This window comes from Podarcis raffonei, chromosome 2 (assembly GCF_027172205.1).
Source record: "Podarcis raffonei isolate rPodRaf1 chromosome 2, rPodRaf1.pri, whole genome shotgun sequence".
NCBI lineage: Eukaryota > Metazoa > Chordata > Lepidosauria > Squamata > Lacertidae > Podarcis > Podarcis raffonei.
Window position 1 is genome coordinate 27,209,486 of NC_070603.1, and position 21,972 is coordinate 27,231,457.

The following is a 21,972-nucleotide window of genomic DNA, read 5'->3' on the forward strand; positions in this document are numbered from 1 at the left end:
GTGCTTCAATGAGTGTTACTAGATGCAGGTGGCGCTGTGGTCTAAACCACTGAGCCTCTTGGGCTTGCCAATCGGAAGGTCAGCAGTTCCGTTGCTCTGTCTCAGCTCCTGCCAACCTAGCAGTTTGAAAGCACACCAGTACAAGTAGATAAATAGGTGCCGCTGTGGCGGGAAAGTAAACGGCATTTCTGTGCGCTCTGGTTTACGTCACTGTGTTCCGTTGCACCAGAAGCGGTTTAGTCATGACCCGGAAAGCTGTCTGTGGACAAACACTGGCTCCCTCAGCCTGAAAAGCGAGATAAGTGCCACACCCCATACAGTGGTACCTCGGGTTAAGAACTTAATTCGTTCTGGATGTCCGTTCTTAACCTGAAACTGTTCTTCCTATCACTCACCACATAGCATAAAGGTAAAGGGACCCCTGACCATTTGGTCCAGTCGTGGCCGACTCTGCGGTTGCGGCGCTCATCTCGCTTTATTGGCCGAGGGAGCCGGCGTACAGCTTCCGGGTCATGTGGCCAGCATGACTAAGCCGCTTCTGGCGAACCAGAGCAGCACACGGAAACGCCGCTTACCTTCCCGCCGGAGCGGTACCTAATTATCTACTTGCACTTTGATGTACTTTCAAACTGCTAGGTTGGCAGGAGCAGGGACCGAGCAACGGGAGCTCACCCCATCACGGGGATTCGAACCGCCGACCTTCTGATCGGCAAGTCCTAGGCTCTGTGGTTTAACCCACAGCGCCACCCGAGTCCCACACCATATAGCATACTTCAGTGTAAAAAGGTAGACGGCGAAATTTGACTCCAAAGTCCTTCTCTCCATCAGGTTTTGGGTGGGGTTGCCGGGGGCTAGGAGGGAAAGAAAAGACACGCTAAAGCTACAAGTCATTTTCCAGCTCCCTCTTCCCCAAATAAAACAGATAACACTCAATTCACATAACACACAAGCCACCTCTGTGGTGGCAGCCGCAATCTTTGCTCAGCCTTGCCAACAAGCTACACAAAGAAAGAAGTCTTGATTTATGGCTTGTCCGACAAATTTATCCACTGCTATCGTACAGGGGAGCGTAACCAACCATTCCATTATTGGGATATTAGTACACACACTACTCTGTTTTGTTAAGATTGCTACTCTCCAGCACAAAGTCTGTATTTGTTTCCCTGCAGGGGTGAAAATAAAGGGGGTTTTGTGTGTGTTTCTCTCCCTTCCCCTCTCTTCCTCCCCCCCGCCCCCCCCCCAGCCACCGGCACCCTCTGTCCTCTCTTTTGCAGGTCTGAACGAGTTTATTTGACACTCCAGTGAGCTTTGTGAGGAAAGTGCCCGAGGATAAATGCTCCCCTAAGAGTTACTTGGCGTTAGACAGAGGGACCCTCTTCAGAAGAGAATGGGGGCTTGTTGAGATGAGGCGGGAGGGGGGAATCTGGTGAAGAGATCCCAACCAGCCCTCACAGAAGGGTCTCTGTCCTGGACTTACAATAGAGCAAGGCCTTAAAGACACCAAATGCTGACTGGGAGTGGGGAACACATTCCCCTCCTTTTAGAAGGATTTCTCCTCCTTTTCTTTAAGGAACAATTGAATAAGTTATAAAAGGGGCCTCCCCTCACCATACATTTTTAGGAAGCATTAAATGAGGTTCGGGTGGCCAGTGGCGGGAGGGGGGAGGGAGTAGGTGGAAAAGAAAGAGTTTCATTCATGACTCTAAGCAGAGGGTTTTCTACCATCCTCCCCACCCACCCAGCCCCTCTGTTTGTGTGTCCAGAAGAAACTACTTTCTTTAAAAACCAAGCCTACTTGAAATCTATAAGAAGCTGGCTGAGAGGGCTCTGGGAAAATGTTAACAGAGAAATAATCCCACTTCCAGCTGTGGGCTAATCAAATATTGTCCTCCAATGCTAAAACAAGACAGGTGGACCCCACAACCCTTTCAGCTGAAGAAGGCACTTAGTTTCCCTAGATTACGTACGAATTTGAAGAAGAGATGGCTTGGACTCCCAGTTGGCGGTATAAGTTTCTCCAGTTTGGGATGGTCCCTGCTTCCACAGAGAAAAAAGCTTAACCTAGCATATCTTGCTCCCAACAGCTAAATCTGTTACCATCACTCTCTCTCTTTTTCACACACAAACACAGCATTGCAGTTGTACCTTGGGTTAAGAACTTAATTCGTTCTGGAGGTCCATTCTTAACCTGAAACTGTTCTTAACCTGAAGCACCACTTTAGCTAATGGGGCCTCCCGCTACTGCTGTGCAATTTCTGTTCTCATCCTGAAGCAAAGTTCTTAACCTGAGGTACTACTTCCAGGTTAGCGGAGTCTGTAACCTGACACGTCTGTAACCCGAGGTACCACTGTACAATGATAGGAATCACAGAATTATAGAGCTGCAACGGACCACTGGGGGTCATCAAGTCCAACCTCCCGCAATGCAGCAATCTTTTGCCCAACATGAGATTGAGAGTCTCATGCTCTACCGACTGATGTTGCAGCTTCTCCTACATCCCACCCAAATGTTTCCACAAAGGGTAAATGGGACATATGAGCCCTATCCTCCTAGCCTGGAGATTGATGCCAGTTAGTTCATCCATTAGCATGGCAGAGCAGGTGGGGGTGTGGCTGGTGCGCATCCCAGGGGGCGTGGCATGCCACCTGTGGGGGCGTGGAGCACAATTGGGGGCGTGGCCCGCATCCCAGAGGCATGGCACACCGGCCTCGGAGGCGTGGCGCCGGCACAGTTTGGGGGTGCGTGGCGCGTGTCAGGGGGGCAGCCGCAATGGTACCCCCTCCCCGATGGTGCCGGGGCGGTGCGCTCCCCCCATTCCTCCGCCAGTGTCCATTGGTCCATCTAGTTCAATATCTGACCAATGGACTGATTTTGGTATAGGGCATGTTCCTGCTTTGCTTTTCTGAGCCCTCACTGGAACTAAGGGGATTCTCTGCTTCAAAGGGCAGCAAGAAAATAATTATTATTACAGAAATGTCCCTTTTCAACCAGGCCTTTGGTTGATGAATATTATATGGCGTTTTGAATGTGTTTTCCTTTTGTTTAATTTTTGTGTGTGCTTTTCCCCTGTTTTTTAATGTTGTGAACTGCCCTGAGATCTTTGGGTGAAGGGCAGTACAGTGGTACCTCGGGTTACAGATGCTTCAGGTTACAGACACTTCAGGTTACAGACTCCACTAACCCAGAAATAGTACCTCGGGTTAAGAACTTTGCTTCAGGATGAGAACAGAAATTGCACAGCGGCAGCAGCGGGAGGCCCCATTAGCTAAAGTGGTGCTTCAGGTTAAGAACAGTTTCAGGTTAAGAACGGACCTCCAGAACGAAGTAAGTTCTTAACCCGAGGTACCACTGTATATCAATTTTAATAAATAAATAAATAAATAAATAAATAAATAAATAAATAAAGCTATATCAACACAGGTAAGGTGGAGCTGTTCCCATAATGGTGCACACATTGACTTAGTACCACATTCAGGTACATTCAGGTTCCAGATCACACTGAAGCTATTCAGACACACACAAACCTGGAGAACTGTATGCATGAAGCTCCCTCTCACTCCCCGCAGGTTTTTGCATTGTCTACACAGCACCAAGGTGGAGCTAGCTGGCACAGCTCCCCTCCTCCATTGGTTTCACCCATTAGTATAATGCCAGAATAGGCCTATTGTGTAGCAAAGTTCCCTCTGAAATCAGGGGTGTCTAACCTTCGGGCCTCCACATGTTGCTAGACTCCAGCCCTCATCATCCCTGACCTTTGGCCACGTTGGGTGGGGGCTGATGAGAGCTGGAGTCCCGCCGACATCTGGCAAGCGACTTTGGCAACTTTCAGGGAGAGAGATGGCGTGAAGAAATATACAGCAAAATCCTGTGCTGATCTGCTCAAAAAATAAGTTCTACTCCCAGGTAAGTGTGCACAAGACTGCTACCTTTGAATGTGAGAGAGGAGAATAGATGAAGGCAAGAACTGCTGCTTGAATGGTACAGGGTGATGTTTCAAAGTGTTGACATTTGGACTCCACTTCAAGCAACAACATTTCTTGGGCCAGTACAGTATTTTTTTTGTAAAAAAACAAAACAAAAACCCAACCATTACTGAACACATTCTGTCCTGTGGCAGTATACTGGTGAGTGGCACAGTGAATGCCACTGGAAACTGACTAGGTTATGGCAAGGATTGAGATTTAGGAGTACACTGTCTAGGCCCCTTTGAACCATGACCTGCACCTAAACTTAAACTGAGATTTGACTATAAATTCCAGCTCAACCTCCTCTAAATACTGGTGCTCACTTTTATGAAGTAGCAGCCTAGATAAACTAGTTGTCCAACAGGTTAGAGAACGATTTCCCAAACTTGGGTCCCCAGCTGTTTTTGAACTACAACTCCCATCATCCCTAGCTAGCAGGGCCAGTGGTCAGGGATGATGGGAACTGTAGTCCAAAAACAGCTGGAGACCCAAGTTTGGGAAACACTAGGTTACAGCAAGGATGGTGAATCTGTGTGCCCCTTCAATTGCTATTGGACTACAACTCCCATAAGCCTCAGCCAGCATGACCTGATGGTCAGGGATGATGGGAGTTGTAGTCCAGCAACATCTGGAGGGCAACAGGTTTCTGCCTTCCTATATTAGATGCATCATAGTCCACATATTTTTACTTTGGAAGGCCAACACACATCGTTCAGAAATATTCAATAATAATAGCCGACTGGATAGCTCAGTTGTTGATTAGAGCATGGTGTTTATAATGCCAAGGTTGTGGGTTCAATCCCCATATGAGGATGCATATTCCTGCATTGCAAGGGGTTGGACTAGATGATCCTCAGGGTCCCTTCCAACTCTACAATGATATGATTCTGTGAATTACATGCACTTAATCACAAATATTCACAGTTCTTAACCTATAGTACCGACTATCGATGTCAAAGGCTACCCAAGCAAGCCTTGAATAAAATGCTTATGGGTGTGTGATCTGACTCACTAACAGGTGAGTAAGGGAACTCAAAAGATAACTGGAGAGATTATACTTTTCAAGAAAGAGCCATCATCAGGTATCTTGAACAGTGTACTCAAAAGATGCACAGTTCAGGACATCCCAGGAGGCAGTCAAGAGGTCATTCTTTGCCTCCAGCTACTAGGGAAGTTGATCAACTTTGTTTAGAAGTTACAGAATGCATGGCCAACTATTTTAGGTCCTGTTATAATACATTCATAAATGTGCTATGAAAGCTTGACAATTAAAAATTAACCTGCCAGAAAGATGAGTGTATATTGAGGGACGGTGTAATGCAGGGGTCCCCTCCAGATGTTGCTGGAGTCCATCTCCCATCAGCTTCAGCCAGCATAGCCACAGATCAGGGATAATGGACATTGCAACCCACATCTGGAGGGTTGCAGATTCCCTATCCTTGGGCTAGGACCAAACAGGTTGAAATCTCCACTCAACGAGGGTGACTCTAAGAAAGGTTACAGATTCAATGCTTATCTCAAAGGCTCCTTGGAAAAAAGAATAGTGAATACCCCATGGAGCAGCTTGAAAAAGCCATGCATAATAAATGCAATAAATTAATATATATATATATTAGTAATGTAATAACTGGTGTAGTGCAATGAATAAAGTGTCCGACTTGGACCATGGAGATGTAGGTACAAATTCTCATACCAGATTTAAGTCAAGCAAGAATGAGAAAGAGGGTTATTGTGAATACTTCCCATGAACACCACTGTTCCTTCACAATTAAAAGGTACCTTTGCTTATCCTAGACTTGAGAAAGAAACCAAACAAGGACAGCTATGCTTTTCTAAAGAAACATATTGAATGCTGAATGTTTAAAGCTTCTACGTGTACATCTGGAAGCACGGTGAAAACATTGCAATGGAATGTGAAGTTCAGGTCTAAGAGAGATTGCCAAAGCTGGATGATAAAACCTTTACTGTGGTACAAAATATACCAGCTGCCACAGCTGGGGAAAAGGGAAAAAACAGTCTGTATTCCAGCTAATTCTGTCTATTGTCAGAACACATTCAGTGATGGAGGAATTACTGTGAACAAGCTATGCATTTCCTTGGAATCTGACGGCTGGATACTGGAACAGAACCAGTGTGCTGTGATTGTCTGTTTCTCCACTTGCTCTAGTTGCCCATTCCTCTTACTATGTTATACAATTTGTCCCCTGCCCCCTTTGGATCCATGACTTTATTAACTTACAAATTGAATTACAGTAGTCATCTGATTTTAGTCAATTGATGCTTTGGCTAAAAGCTGCTAAGAATCCTACAACCCCAGAGGCAGAAGCGGCAGCATCCAGACAATTCAAGCAAGGTCCAAAGGTAGATCACAATACACCTGCATGGGGAACCTGCTTGCATGCATGGATGAAACTCTCACCAAATTATTCTGAAAGTTTCATTTCTTTTCTAAAATTTAGACCACACACAAAGCGCATAAGCTTCCCGCCCCCCTTTGGCTGTTTCTAAAAGGGGGGAAATATAATGGGTGGCATTCAACTAAGTTTTAATGTTAATGATCCACATTAATGTCAATGGGTCTTCTATGTGTAAAATCCAGTACAAGCAATTCCCCAAATATCTAATGTCTTAAGCTAAAATTAATTAATTTACGTGATTGAGGAGTGGATTTGGAGAATGGAGCAAACTGGCAGCGATGCACAAACTCAAAGTCAGGGACTCATTTTCCCCTTCTCATCCCCTGTGTGGGATTACCAGTACGAGATTATGGCCAGAGCACCAGGGAAGCAGTATGGAATGCAGGTCGCAATCCACAGCAAAGCACCTTTTACGGCAAGAGAAAAGGACATGTTCGCATAACAGCACAATGAAGTTGTTTCCCCCACCTGAATTTCATATCTCTTCCTCCCCAGCTGTTCACATCAGTCTGCTTTCTGCTTCTGTACACACCAGGGGGCATTGATGGGAAGGAGATGTTGTCACACCCTTGCAAAGGTGTTCATGTCTTTACAAGAGACATACAGAAAAGGAGATGATGTTGGCATCCATGTGTATTAGGCCTGGAACCTGCCAGAAAGCAACTTTCCCTGCCAATCAACTCCCTTCTTTCCGATCCACAGCCAGGCCAGGGAGGTAATTTCTAAGGCACCTGGTTAGGATGGTCTACTCTAGACCAAGGATGACCTCTAGATGCTAACAAGAAGAGCCCTCTTGTGCTCACAGAGCTACAATTTCCATAGTTCCCTGGGAGAGGAGTTGACTATTAAACCTGGTACTGTAGCTCTGTGAGGGGAATGGGGTCTCCAAACAACTCTCAGCATCCTTAACAAACTACAGTCCACAGGATTATCAGGGGGAAACCCCAAAGTATGATGCTGCTTTAAACAAACAGGGTTTAAAAGAAAGAGAAAGGAGCAAGAATCAGCAGAGCCAAGTTGTGGATGTTGTTCAAAACACAGCATTTGTTTTCAGCACTGCTTGGCTAAAATGCTTCACTCCAACATCATGTGCCTGTGACAGATAGTGGCAATGACAGCACTAGCCTAACCAATGCACTACAGGTGTGCAGCATGGGAAACCCATGACAAAGGATGCTGGGATCTGTAGTCCAGCAACATCTGGATGGCTACAGCTTCCCCATCCCAGAAATATGGAATCAGAAGCCAACTCCTCATGAAGCCCCCAAGCAGCACAATGGATAAAAGTCAAGAACGGCAGCTATACTGTGGTGTTCTAGATTGGATGGGGAGAAGGTCTCTGGATGATCTGAAGAAGATGGGCAAGAGTTTGGCTCCCACTTAATGTCTTACGTTTAATGTATTTTTAATCTTTTGTTGGAAGCCGCCCAGAGTGGCTGGGGAAACCCAGCCAAATGGGTGGGGTATAAATAATAATAATAAATAATAATAATAATAAATTATTATTATTATTATTATTATTATTATTATTATTATTATTGTTTATCAATGACAGCAACAAAATTTTATGAGGAAGGCCAGTGAATTCAAATTAAGTTCTAGTGCTCAGAGCAAATCCCTGGGCTCTGGATCCTTAAATTCAGACAAAAACCTGGCTTATGAATCTCACTGATCTAGTAAAAGAAAATAAAATAAAATTGCACAACTTTGATCATCCCTGTTCTAGAATCTTAAAAGGCAAATTGGGAAAAGGACACAAGGATCGTCCATTCTTCCACAACTCCACTGAACATGGAGTACATGGCAGTACTCCTTGACTTCGTTTATCTATATAATTCACACTGCAGGTCTAACATTTCTCCTTGTACTGCAGTGTGTCACTTACACTGTTAGGAATCCCTTTGCAGAGATTTCTTCTAGATGCCCATGGATGAAGAGGCAACACCCTAGAATGCTTGTATTTTAGAACAATTTTTAGATAGGTCTAGCTTCCTATCTAGAGAACATTTGCAGCTTTCCCACAATCCGGACACAGCTCTGTTTTGTTGTGTGAATGTGATTATCAAAAGTGCCTTTTGTATAGGAAACAGTGTTTGAAGTAGCTCCAAAGACCCAAAACTTTCACAGATACAAAAAAGATCCTCCCAATAGCTTTTCTGTATTTCCTTTAACTCAACACAACTGGACTCATTAAAAAGTCAATTTCTTCACAACAGGAAACAAGGGCTAAGGATTTTACTACGTTATGTTGCGTTATGCATCAAAGAGACATCCAAAATCAACCAAGGATATCTGATGAGTTTTGCGATTAAAAGCACCACATAACTCAGAAGCTCCCTCTTTGTATGAAAGTTTGCTTAACAAACATTGCTTTGCTTACTTTTTATCTCTTCAGCTGCTTCACCCATAACAAGTTTTCCTAAACAGAGTTAAGAAAGGCTGTACAACTTTCCCATGACAATGTCAACATCTGTTTGGGGTTTGCTTACATAGATTTGAAAACCATACAGATCTATGAAATGCTAATGAACCATTTGCAGCTTCATGTGCGATTTACACAAGATATACTTAACCAAATCCTGAAATTGCTCATTTCCATTTATGCAAATATTGTTAAGGGGATATATTTTAAGAAGCAGGTTAGGGCAAGGCTCTGGAACAGCCATTTCTGGCTCAAGAAGAGCATAGAATGTTAGTCAGGTCTTGTCCCAAACGGACAGAGGCTTTGTACACATGACATGAGTTAAGGACATTAATCCCTCTTCTTCTGAGCCAGTGTGGTCTAGTGGTAAAGAGCTGTAGACTCGTAATCTGGTGAACCGGGTTCGCGTCTCCGCTCCTCCACATGCAGCTGCTGGGTGACCTTGGGCCAGTCACACTTCTCTGAAGTCTCTCAGCCCCACTCACCTCACAGAGTGTTTGTTGTGGGGGAGGAAGGGAAAGGAGAATGTTAGCTGCTTTGAGATGTCTTAGGGTAGTGATAAAGTGGGATATCAAATCCAAACTCCTCCTCTTCTTCTTCTTCTGGGATAGCTCAATAGGTAGAGCATGACACTCTTAATCTCAGGGTTGTGGGTTCAAGGCCTCCACTGGGCAAAAAGATTCTTGCACTGCAGGGGTGATGGACTAGATGACCCCCGTGGTCCCTCCCAACTCTCCCCCCATTATATTTATTGAATTTTTCATTACCTATTATTACAGTACTTTTATATTTTTCACCTTGTTATTTGCTCAAAAGAGCTATCGACTTCCCGCCCTCCCACCTCATGGTTACCCAAATTATTTCTGTTTCACAGCATTTCTATTTTTTCCTGTTTACATTATATCCATCTCAATTATCAAATTTTAAATAAATATGTCAAAAAGTACATAACCTCAATATTACAAGTTTCTTAAGTCAGTCCTGCTGGTGTTGTTGAACGTTTACAATTATCCTTCAAATGTCATTTAAATTTACTCCAGTCTTTTTGGAACGTTTGAACCCACTGGTTTCAGATTTTCCAGGTCAACTTTGCCAACTCTGCATATTCAATCATCTTCATTTGCCACTCTTGAATCGCTGGGAACTCCTGTTGCTTCCATTTTTGAGCTAATAAAGTCCTTGCTGCCGTTGTTGCATACCCGAACAGCCTATGGTCTTTCTTCAGGATTTCCTCACCTATTATCCCCAATAAAAATGCTTCTGGTTTTTTAACAAATGAACTTTTGTACATTATCTTTAACTCATTATACAGTGGTACCTCGGGTTAAGAACTTAATTCGTTCTGGAGGTCCGTTCTTAACCTGAAACTGTTCTTAACCTGAGGTACCACTTTAGCTAATGGGGCCTCCAGCTGCCGCCGTGTCACCGCCACACAATTTCTGCTCTCATCCTGAAGCAAAGTTCTTAACCCGAGGTACGATTTCTGGGTTAGCGTAGTCTGTAACCTGAAGCGTCTGTAACCTGAGGTACCACTGTCCCAGTATGCTTTTACCTTACTGCACTTCCACCACATGTGATAAAAATTCCCTTCCTTTTCTTTACATTTCCAACATTCCTTACCAACTCTACGATTCCATGACCAACAGCACTGCATATTGCATCAGCAGTGGTGTGGATGGTTTGCCTCACTCACCTCCCGGCACTACACCTTCAATGTGCTGGCACAGCATAGGCTATTTGCAGGCTAACAGGCAGTTTGTCAAAGATGTGAGGCATGGGGCAGTTATGGAAGGGTGTCCTTTTAGTCACACACATTTGTAGGCTGAATTGGGGTGGTAAGGAGATGAACGGAACTAGAACAAAGCTTGCATTGTGATGGCTACATTAGGGAAGAAAATGAGCAATAGCAACAAAAATAAATGGAGAGAAAGTGTTTTGGGGTTTGTTTGTTTGTTTGGCTTTCTTTATTTTCTCAAGTTACCTGAATATTCATTTAGGGGGGGCAGGGCTTTTTTTCAGCCGGAACTCACCTGAACTCAGTTCGGGCACCTCTCAGGTAGGCGTCATTGCCCTTATAAGAGAAGAAGGAAGATGTTCATTGTAAGTGCCAGCACCTCTTTTTCTAGAAAAATAGCACTGCTTTGGGGTATATTCTCCCAAGTGCTTACAGGGCTGTTGATTACCTTTCTTAAAACTACCCCAGGCTGGTGGGATAGCAAGATATTACAGTCCAGAAATGTTGCTGAACCCAAGTGATGGTTGCTAAAGCATAACACCATAGTTTGTATGATACACCCATTTGAAAAGGGGAGAGATTAAACACAGCACCCAGGCTAAAGTCCAGAAGATTCGCTTCTTGCGGAGTTATCTCATGCATCATTTCCAGAACATATTTTATGCTAGCTGTTTTAGAAAAGGATTTGCTCCGATCCCTTTGTAATTGTCCAACACAGGACCAGAGGGGTGTAGCCTTTATTTACAGAAGCAAAATAAGAAAGGAGATAATATATTTCGCCGAGAGTTGACGTGAGGTTATGAGCATGCACACACATGCAGAAAGGCTTCTACAATGTCAGAATGAATGCAATTCACAGACAAGGAGGAAATAAAACTGATAGCACCACTCAAATTCCCATGAGAAAGATTGCATCTATAAACCTGTGTGTGTGTGTGTGTGTGTGTGTGTGTGTGTGTGTGTGTGATATTGCTGCTACAGAACCATGTATGGATGATAAACCTTTACTGCAATATACATCTGAATGAATGCATATTTATTAGAATATGTTTCTGAATGAATGTATATTCGGAGTTAGACATTCTGCTGTATGCTTCTGCTCAAACATAGAATTTTGTTGTTGTGTTTAACACAACAAGCTAATGGTCACATCACACAAACTGCAACAAAGTGCAACTTCCAGTGTCACCACTGGACCCTGTTGTTGTTTTTTAACGATGTTAGCTTGCCCAAATCCCTATGCCAAGGCAAAGACCACCATAGCTCTGCCAGAAGTTTCATCTCCCTCCTGATGAAACACACAGAGATGATCCTACAGTTTCTTTAACATTGATTTCCATTGCTCATGTACTTGTGTGGGAACGTGAGCCTCATTCATTTTCACTATAAGGTTGCAGTTGAAATAGAAGAAATGATGTTCCAGTCCTTCAAAAAATTAGTAGAGTGATGGAAAGGAAACTATCATGTATTTTTTACTACATTTCTACACCACCTTTCCTTCAAGGTGTTCTACACACTTCCCAAATGAGTGCATTCCTGCAGAGGCTGAAATCTCAGACATGTGAGCTTTGAGAGTTGGATGAGCTGTCTGCCATACAAAGAAAACCATGCACTAATCTATCTACCTTGAACAATTCGGATGTTCTTCCTTGTATCTAACCTCCTCTGACCTTCCTGCCAGTCAGCTCTACTGACTTCACCACCACCACTGAAAACATAAATGCTCTGTCTTGGGAGACGACAAATGTAAAAAAAAATCTGAGAGGATGGAAATGCATTCACGCCACTGCAAGAGACTAAAACATGTTTATGCATATCTAATGGACATTTGGCGCTGCCTTGGGAGCAAATGGCTCCTATAAGATCATTCAAATCCGGTTTCGCTAATGTGCTCCCAGAAGCAAGAACAGGCGTAAGTGATGGTGAAAGGAAGGGAAGCAGTGCAAAAGAGATATTCGATCCAAGATCCTTGTCAAGCTAAGAAATGTGGTTTAAGGCATTCTTGCCATAAATAAGATTCATGGGCGACAAGATTGCACCAGTTCCCACAAGAGCTCTATAAAAAGGCTGCGGTGGTGAGGCAGTGTGTAGCATCCCAGTACAAGCGCAGGGGTCGGCAAACCTCACCATGGAGCTAGTAGTGCTGTCAGGGAACAAGATAAACTGCCTCTGCCTCTTGGGCAGGTGAGTCACTGAAACATAGAGGAAGGCTGAGGAGGGAATTCTAGCTTTGCACACCCTGGCTAGAGGGTGCATGAAATATGTCCTAGTGGGAAGAAACTCCCAAGATCAGAGAGGCACCCAGGAAGGAAGGAAAAAAATGAGCATATTGGCTACCCTAATGAAAACAAAGGCTGATTATGTAGAAGAGAGCAGCCTAAAGCCTACCATTAGAGCCCATTTACACAGATGAAGGGCTCAGGATTAAGTTACAGAGCAAGGTTAACAGCACCTGTGCCCCTAGGGACAAAATAAGGAGGCACAGGAGAATAGAGACTGGGGGGGAAAACCCGTGTTGGGAAAGGAGGCACAACCAAAATATGTGTTGGGGGAACAAGCAGACAAAGCATTGCATGTGTGCATCTACGGAAGAACTGCAAGGCTTTGTGATCAAGCCACTGGGCTCGCTCGCCTGCAGAACAGGACACGACCGTTCCAACAACTTCAGTACATGCATGCTTTTTATTAGATCTCATTTTTGAAAAATAAGGAAGAAGGGAAGAAGGAAATATTATGCAAGGTTCTCCCCCCCCCAAAAAAAGATGAACACTTTTGAATTATGTGCACGGATAAGCCACACACATTGCACAGGACTTTTCCCCAAAGGACAGGTGCGTTTCATCCTCACACCCACCGCCAGGCACATAATGCACTTCCTCTCCCCAGATGCCATATCCTACATGACTCGCTCGCCTCGCCGCTTTTTCTCGACACCCCCAAGCAAAACACCCCAGAATTGCACCAGGCAGCGCGCCGCGCGCAAGGCTCGTCTGTATCCATTCGCGGCTCCATCTCACCGGATTGCGGGCTGCCTGGAGCTTCCCTGCGGTGGGTAGGCGCTGTTCCCTCGCTAATACAAGCCTTCAAGTAACGGGCCCTGAATGCAAAGCGATAATAAAGCGAAACTTCCCGGAACGCGATAGGGAGAGAAAGGGGAATGATTTTTACGCTCACCCTCATTCATCACAGTGCTGGGGATTCGCCCGCTTGTTATTCTCCGTTTGGCGATGTCCCCTTAAGAGCATCACGTACATCCATACACATTGGTGGTTCGTGTAAAACAATCACTGGCAGAACTGTTTAAAAACCAGTAATAACAGAAAGCGCTCCATCATCCACGTTGGAGCCGAGATGCCAAGACGAAGAGCACCAGCTGCCCCTCATCCTCACGCCACCGCTTCCCAGACAATCCAAACCAATCGAGGGCAAGCAGGAAACTTACCTGGAGGGCATCCCCCATGTGGAGAGAGGCTGCTGCGAAAAGCGCAGCAAGAATTATATTCCAAATATGAAGGCGGGGACGGAGAGGGCACCAAGCAGATCAGCTCCAAAACGCACCGGATTTTGCGTCAGGCAAAGGTGTCCAAGCCCAACCAGGGTGCGCAAAAACCATCTTTGCGAGGCAGAGGTACCACAATAATCCAGGCCCGAGGGAGACCAAGGGGCCAGGTTCTCCCAGGTGTTCTTGCCAGCATCTTCCCTCCTCTCCGGCAGATGCCCTCTTCCCGGAAGGGCGATGCTTGAACACCCTAGAGGCATAAATCCAACGCAGCGGGGTCCTTCCTTGTCCAACGGGGAAGATGCGTCCAGGTCGTGGGAGCCATAATAAGCCGTATCCCACCATTTGCAGAAACTCGGGGTCTAGGGGTTCTGCCGACCTGCAGCAGCCAGCCGAGAAATGCGCACGATCCCCCGCGATTTGTGCCCGGCGAGGAGCGCGCTCTCTGTCCCTCTCGGGGCCAGCCCCAAAAGAGCGAGAGCAGCTCCCAGCGCATCCAGGCACCCGGGAGAGAAAGAGGCTGGAAGAAGTAGCCAGCTCGCGGGATCCCGGAGCGGCTCGCCTCGCATCGAGGAGGCGCCGAGTGGTCCCCTCCACCAACCGCGACTTAGCTAAGCCCCTCCTGCCGGACCCCGCCGGCCGAGCGCCGCCCAAGCAGCAGCTCCGGAGGAGACGCACTCTCGCCGCGCACCAAGCAAACGTGCGCCCTGGCCACCTCCCTCCCACTGCCCGGGCTCGAGCCATGCCTGCTTTTATATACTCCGTAGCCGCAGGCTCGCTCGACTGCGGCAAGCCGAGGCAGAGAGCATCATGGGAGTCGTAGTTTTTCTCCCCCTCCGTCCCTCCTTCTCTAGCCTCATTCCAGTTAATGTTTATATACTTCGTTATTTAAACGTGATGATAGATAGATAGATAGATAGATAGATAGATAGATAGATAGATAGATAGATAGATAGATAGATAGATAGATAGATAGATAGATAGATGATAGATAGATAGATAGATGATAGATAGATAGATAGATAGATGATAGATGATAGATAGATAGATAGATAGATAGATAGATAGATAGATAGATAGATAGATAGATGATAGATAGATAATGAAGTGCAATAATAAATGATCATAACCACAACGGGGCTTACTTGTAAGCATGCACCCGGGTTGTGCGGCTAAGTGAATTTATGCTCCAAGCTTAGACATGCATCCGGGCATACGAAAAAAAGGTACCGCAATTCTGACGTCACGCTATGTCCTTGACGCAGCAGTACTAGCGCCGTTTTTGTACCCCATTCATGTGCGGGGCACAGCAAAGTCACTTAGAGCGGGGACTGCTGGTCCCATGTCCTGTTGGTCTTATTCCTATAATAGGAATTAATAGGAATCGGGGACGACACGAATCTAAAATAGTGCAGAAGGCAAGGAGTACTTTATTTATTTGTACAAGTTAGAAACTGGCTTTTTTAAAAAAAAGTACATTAAATAAATATGTTGAATTACAGATTCTGTTTTATTCAATGTTTTCTGTGTTCACAGTAAACCTATTGAAATTAATGGACATGACTAACTTAGGTCAATTGATTTCAATGGATTGACTGAATAGAACTTTAAGGCACTCCTCATATACTATTTTTTTTTTTTTTAAAGAAAATATGATTGGTTTTGTGTGGTGCTGTCTGCTGTGATCCACCCTGAGTAATTTCACATTGAAGGGCATTGTTTTGGAGATTAGATAAAATAAATAAAACAAAAATAAACAAAAATATTTTAGCCTCTCTCTTATTTTAACTTTTTGACCATTATATTTAAGAAGCCCCCCCCCATTCGTGTTCTGACAGAGAAATAGAGGGATGGATGCTATTATCTTCAAACTCTTACAATTAAAGAATGAGCAAAACACTAGCATCTCTCTGAGTTTTCTTGGAGTGGGGGGAACACAAAGCTTTCCCCCAAATTTCCTCCCATCCATACAGTTTCCAAGTGGGCACTCTGCAGCCTTTTTTTCTTTTCTTTTTTTCTTTTTTTTTCTTTTTTCTTTTTGAGGGATCATTTTACAACCGGGGTCAGCAAACTTTTTCATCAGGGGTCCGTCCACTGTCCTTCAGACCTTGTGGGGGCCCGGACTATATTTGGGTGGGGGGATGAACTAATTCCTATGCCCTACAAATAACCCAGAGATGCATTTTAAATAAAAGCACACATTCTATTCATGTAAAAACACCAGGCAGGCCCCAAAAATAACCCAGAGGTACATTTTAAATAAAAGGGCACATTCTACTCATGTAAAAACATGCTGATTCCTGGAAAGTCCGTGGGCCAGATTTAGAAGGCGATTGGGCCAGATCCGGCACCCGGGCCTTAGTTTGCCTACCCATGTTTTACACCAAAAATGGTTTAGCTTCAAAAAATGTGGCAGCAAGCAGCACTGTAGATAGGAACAGCTATTTAAAACACACACTACCAATAATGCAAGAAACCTCTGCAGTGACCAGTTAGCAGGGAGAAATAATGGCATCAGCTAGAGAGGTGACAGATGATAATTTGATATTTATAGTCCTCCTGCAAGGTGTTAGGTAATGCTTAGATGAGAATTCCTGTCGCTCACCTGCTAAGCATTTAAATCGTTTCCAGACTTGTCAAATACACTTCCAAGACGAAAATGGAACCAGATCTCTCTCTCCCCTCCCCCCATATCTTACTGTAAATAGCAAATGGATACAAAACCACTCCAGGAAAGTTTGTAGTCCTTAGTGAGCTTAAAGGCCGGCTATGCACACATGGTTGGTTGTTGGCTGAATTCAGAAACTAGGGAAAGAATGGCTGCGATGGCTGCAGACAAAACACACATCCATGGCATAGTTTTCAGAGATGAGGGATCAAAAGGGGGAAATGGGTCCAGCTTGCTTGCTAGGCTCCAAGTTCTTGAACCCAGCAGCAGCAGGCAGAAAGAGCTGGGTGATTTGTCACAAAGGAAGAACAGGTTTGGACTGCCCATTGCAATGCTAGGGTACAATCAGTTCTCAGATACCCGTACTCACCTAACCCCACCTGGAATACCCATCGGCAGTGGACCAGAGTCCCTCCATCTTTTGAAACACTTCCTGTGAGCATCTTTCTTTCCCTGACCAATTGATTTGCATTCTGCAATGTAATATCAGCCTCTGCAGTCTCCAAAGTGAGCACGTACCTGGTCGTCCCCACCCCCCAAAGCATGGCAGATTTGGCAGAAATCCAAACCTCACACAACTTTTAAAAGCTGAATGATCACTATCTCAATGTCTACTTCCCACTGCCTAAGCAGGGATGGGAAACCTGTGGCCCTCAAGATATTGTTGGACTCGCAACTCCCAATCAGCTCTGGCCAGCATGGCCAATGGTCAGGGCTGCAGCCTGGAGGGCCATAGGCTCCTTGTCCCTGGCAGCTACAGAAAGGTCTTCACCTGCAGTGTTTAGGACTCCGATCCCAAAGCACTTGGAAGGATGTTCTATGCGTCCAATAAAACGTGTTACGGACCAGGATGAAAGTGAGTGAGAATTCTGCTCATTCTGGAACAATGCCCTTCGGTACCTTATGCCCTGGTGTTTTTTGGCACATCATGATCTGCTTGGTAAATCCCTAGTTTTCTTTGCAAGCCCACAATCCTCTGCCGGTAGAGGCCTCTGCCTGTTTATCAGCCAATCTGTCAAAAGCATCTTTCTACTGCTCTCTTGAGGGACGCGGGTGGCGCTGTGGGTTAAACCACAGAGCCTAGGACTTGCCGATCAGGTCGGTGGTTCGAATCCCCGCAACGGGGTGAGCTCCCGTTGCTTGGTACCTGCTCCTGCCAACCTAGCAGTTCGAAAGCACAAAGTGCAAGTACCGTATTTTTCGCTCTATAACACGCACCCGACCATAACACGCATGTAGTTTTTAGAGGAGGAAAATCCGTAGGCATGCCACTCGTAGGCATTCCCTCCATAACACGCACAGACATTTCCCCTTACTTTTTAGGAGGAAAAAAGTGAGTGTTATGGTGCAAAAAATACGGTAGATAAATAGGTACCGCTCCAGTGGGAAGGTAAACGGCGTTTCCGTGTGCTGCTCTGGTTCGGCAGAAACGGCTTAGCCATGGTGGCCACATGACTCGGAAGCTGTACGCTGTGGCTCCCTTGGCCAATAAAGCAAGATAATCGCCGCAACCCCAGAGTCGGCCACGACTGGACCTAATGGTCAGGGGCCCCTTTACCTTTACCTTACTGTAACCTACGATTACCTGTGGCTCACACAGGATGGGCACTACACAAGGCTCTCATTTCCCCCGTCCCAAGGAGACCTCCAGGTTAAATAGAATAAAGGATGCTTTGAATTGCTCATGTGAGCCTGTGGGGAAAACGCCACTAATTCTTTGTATCTTAGCAACATCTGGTTGACATATTATTCAGCCTGCGGGCTTGCTTTTTTCTTTTTTCTTTTCTTGGCAATCATGCTTAATTTACCTGTTCCGTACATCCTTTATCTTGCTTTTTCAGTGGGTGCCTTCACTCCTTTCCAGCCCATTTTAGTAATTAAAACATTTGCTTCCTCCAGCCCTCTCTTTCGCTCCCTCCACAGCTTTCCCTCCCCATCTCAGCAGTGGTTAAGGAATGCAAAGGAGGAATGCTGTCCTCTTACAAGGAGGTTGGAGAAAGGGAGGAGACTATCACTTTAAAACAATGACTTTATGTTTCCAGCCAAAGCTGTAGTCACGCAAGGCTCTCTCTCTCTCTCTCTCTCTCTCTCTCTCTCTCTCTCTGTGTGTGTGTGTGTGTGTGTGTGTGTGTGTCTGTGTGTGTGGTGTATAAACAAACTTTTGAAAGCCTTTTTCAGCTCTCTCTATATTTTGAAAGCATCCAGCTCTCTGGAAATGGCACAATGGACACAATGTTTAGTGCACAATTCAAATCCCTACAGATATAGCTTCTCCCTATACAACACTGCAAAAAACAACAACCTCTCGGGTTTTGTACAGCTTGCTTTGGTCAGCTCCTGGCTGCCTTTGGCTCTTCCAACTTTCCTTCTGGCAGTCTCTTCTCAGCCAGACCTTTCGTCTCTGTCCAAACCACCGGTGCAAAAGCTGTTTCCAGAACATGTGGCATCAGAGCCTGACTTTCCATCCAGCACAAAGCCCTTGCCCTCACCTGTGAAGCTTTCTGTGGCATGACCTCACCCCATATTCCCTCCCCTTATTTCTCATGATACCCTTACTGCGAACTTCGCTTCCCCAACTTGCTCACTCTCATGCTCCTTCTTCTTCCCATGCTTCTCTATCTGCCTTGAACTCCTTCACAGAACACTTCCTTCAAATCGCTCCTTGAAATTGGAAACTTTTGGCTTGACCCAGTGGTGAGGCACCTCTTGTTTGACTCTGAATCCCATCTGCTCCTGCCAACATGGCCAATGGTGAAGGATCATGGGATCTGCAGTCCAGCAACATCTGATGAGAAACAGGTTCTCCACCTCTGATATAGCCAGTTAATTCGCACCTCCACCTGAAACAAATCCAATGTGCATGTAACTGTATCAGCACCCATTTATTAATTTCTTTCTTATGGGTACAGGGACATAGGAAACTGCCTTATTCCAGACCAGTGGTCCATTTTAGCTAAGTTCTGTCCGCATTGGCCAGAAGCAGCACTCCACAGTTTTAGACTGGCCTTTTAGACTGGCCTTTCCCCCCAGCCCTACCTGGAGACGTCAGGGTTTGAACCTGTGACCTTTTGCATGAAAATCATGTGCTCTATGACTGAGCTACCTCCCCTTCCCAATACCCCACCCATCCTCCAAGGAGTTCAGGACAGCATGCATGCTGCTCCCGCTTTCTCTTCACAACAACCCTGCAAAGTAGTTGAGAGAGAGAATGGCAGAATCAAGCTCACTTAATGAGCTTCACAGGTAAGTGAGGATTCAAACCTGGGGCCTCCCAGTCTGACAATCACATCTCTGCTGGATTGGACAGGTTGTTATGTTTTTATAACAATAACAATAACAAGGATTCTCTCTCTTCAGACAATATGTCACTGGGTTGAAAGCATTCATTACTCTCATTACACACTCATCCTAGTTTTCATCAGAGCTGTTCCATTCGCAAAGTGCTCAATGCCAACGACACTATTAGAGTCATAGAGCAGGAACAGCTAATATGATGCCCCTCATTCATTGTTGGACTCAAACTCCCATCAATCCCAGGCCTGTGGAGCCAAAAAACTTCCCCACACCTGACTTATAGCAAAAGGGAAGGATGTGATCACATCACTGGTCAACAAGCCAAGAGTAATTGTCAGCATCCTCCATCGTGGGATACAGAGGTCAGAGCCGTCTTTCCCATAGGGCTTAGTGGTGTGTTGCGCCAGGGCACTGGCCTCTCAGGGGCGCCCCAGCAATTGGGGGAGCTGCACAGCTTTGCCGCGGAGGCTTGGGAGGGGTGCAACTTCACTCCCAAGCCTCTGCGAGGTTGCAGAGACCACAAAACACCAGTCTTGAAAGATCTACATTGGCTCCCAGTACGTTTCTGAGCACAATTCAAAGTGTTGGTGTTGACCTTTAAAGCCCTAAACGGCCTTGGTCCAGTATTCCTGAAGGTGTGTCTCCACCCCCATCATTCTGCCCGGACACTGAGGTCCAGCGCCAAGGGCCTTCTGGCGGTTCCCTCACTGCGAGAAGCCCAGTTACAGGGAACCAGGCAGAGGACCTTCTCGGTAGTGGCGCCCGCCCTGTGGAAACCCTCCCACCAGATGTCAAAGAGAACAACAACAACCAGACTTTTAGAAGATATCTGAAGGCAGTCCTGTTTAGGGAAGCTTTTAATGTTTAACAGACCACTGTATTTTAATACTTTGTTGGAAGCCGCCCAGGGTGGCTGGGGAGACCCAGCCAGATGGGCGGGGTATAACTAATAATTATTATTATTATTATTATTATTATTATTATTATTATTATTATTATTATTAGGGAAGCTGCACTCTCCTCCCGCGAAGGCCTGGGAGAGGCAAAACTTCACTCCCAAGCCTCTGTGGGGATCACTCCAACACTATCCTTGGTAATTTGGGGGCGCTGGGTGGATATTTGCACCCCGGCGCTGCATCTGCCAAGGAGGGCCCTGACAGAGGTGTCCTTACTTTTTTCCCCAGGCTGCTCTCCCTGCCTGGGGGAGAAAATAGCTTGACCATAGGGAAGAAAGAGAACTAATTACCTTGGGCACCTGTGAGGCTAAACGGTTCGCTTTTGGTCGGGCGTAGCGTGGGTTGCTGGCGCCTGGGTGAGGTAAGTGTTGTGCCGCCGCCCCCCCAGTGGTTAGTTCCTTTGGGGATTGTTTCCTTAGCTGGCTATCACCCAGTCTCTTCCTTTATATACTGTAAGCCTGCAACTTACAAACTTTTAGCTTGTGCACATTCAACTTTACGTGCGTGACTAAAATAAAATAAAATAAAATAAAATAGGCGGAAAGGGGGTGGAGTTCCAGGAAAAAATGACTTTGGCAATCCCCCCCGCCATTGAACCCAGTTGGTTTTGACTATACATAATTTTGGCTTTAGGCACGACCCCAAAACATAACGCCTGCATAAGGCTTACTGTACTGGGATAGGGATGGGTGATTCCAGCCTCTGCTATTGGTATCTCTATAAATTCTGCTTTCTTCTTCTTTTGCTTTATATTATTTGAAGCAACCTTCAGAGCTGAGATGGATTTTTAAAGACCTACTCCTCAACCCTAAATGAGGAGCTTGGACTTGAAAGGCTAGGGCTATTATAAAAGGGAGATTTTTAAGCAAAAAAAAAGAGGGGTGCTTTTCAGGGAGTCCAGTGATTTAGTGTCTCGTTTCTCTGCCTCCCTCCACTCTTTTGCCTCCTGCACAAGGATCTATTGAGAAGCCACAGAACAAACGCTCCCTTATGAAGCTCAGAGGGAGAGAGAGAA

At 45.5% G+C, this 21,972-nt stretch overlaps 1 long non-coding RNA gene across 1 annotated transcript in view; it reads right to left on the minus strand.

Annotated features, from left to right (window-relative positions):
• LOC128407273 (uncharacterized) overlaps window positions 1–14,753 on the minus strand; it is a 113,642-nt gene extending 98,889 nt beyond the window's left edge. Inside the window, exon 1 of the long non-coding RNA XR_008328754.1 lies at window positions 13,983–14,753. This is a non-coding gene — a long non-coding RNA (uncharacterized LOC128407273). The remainder of the gene's footprint in view (window positions 1–13,982) is intronic.
• Between the last annotated feature and the right edge of the window lie 7,219 nt (window positions 14,754–21,972).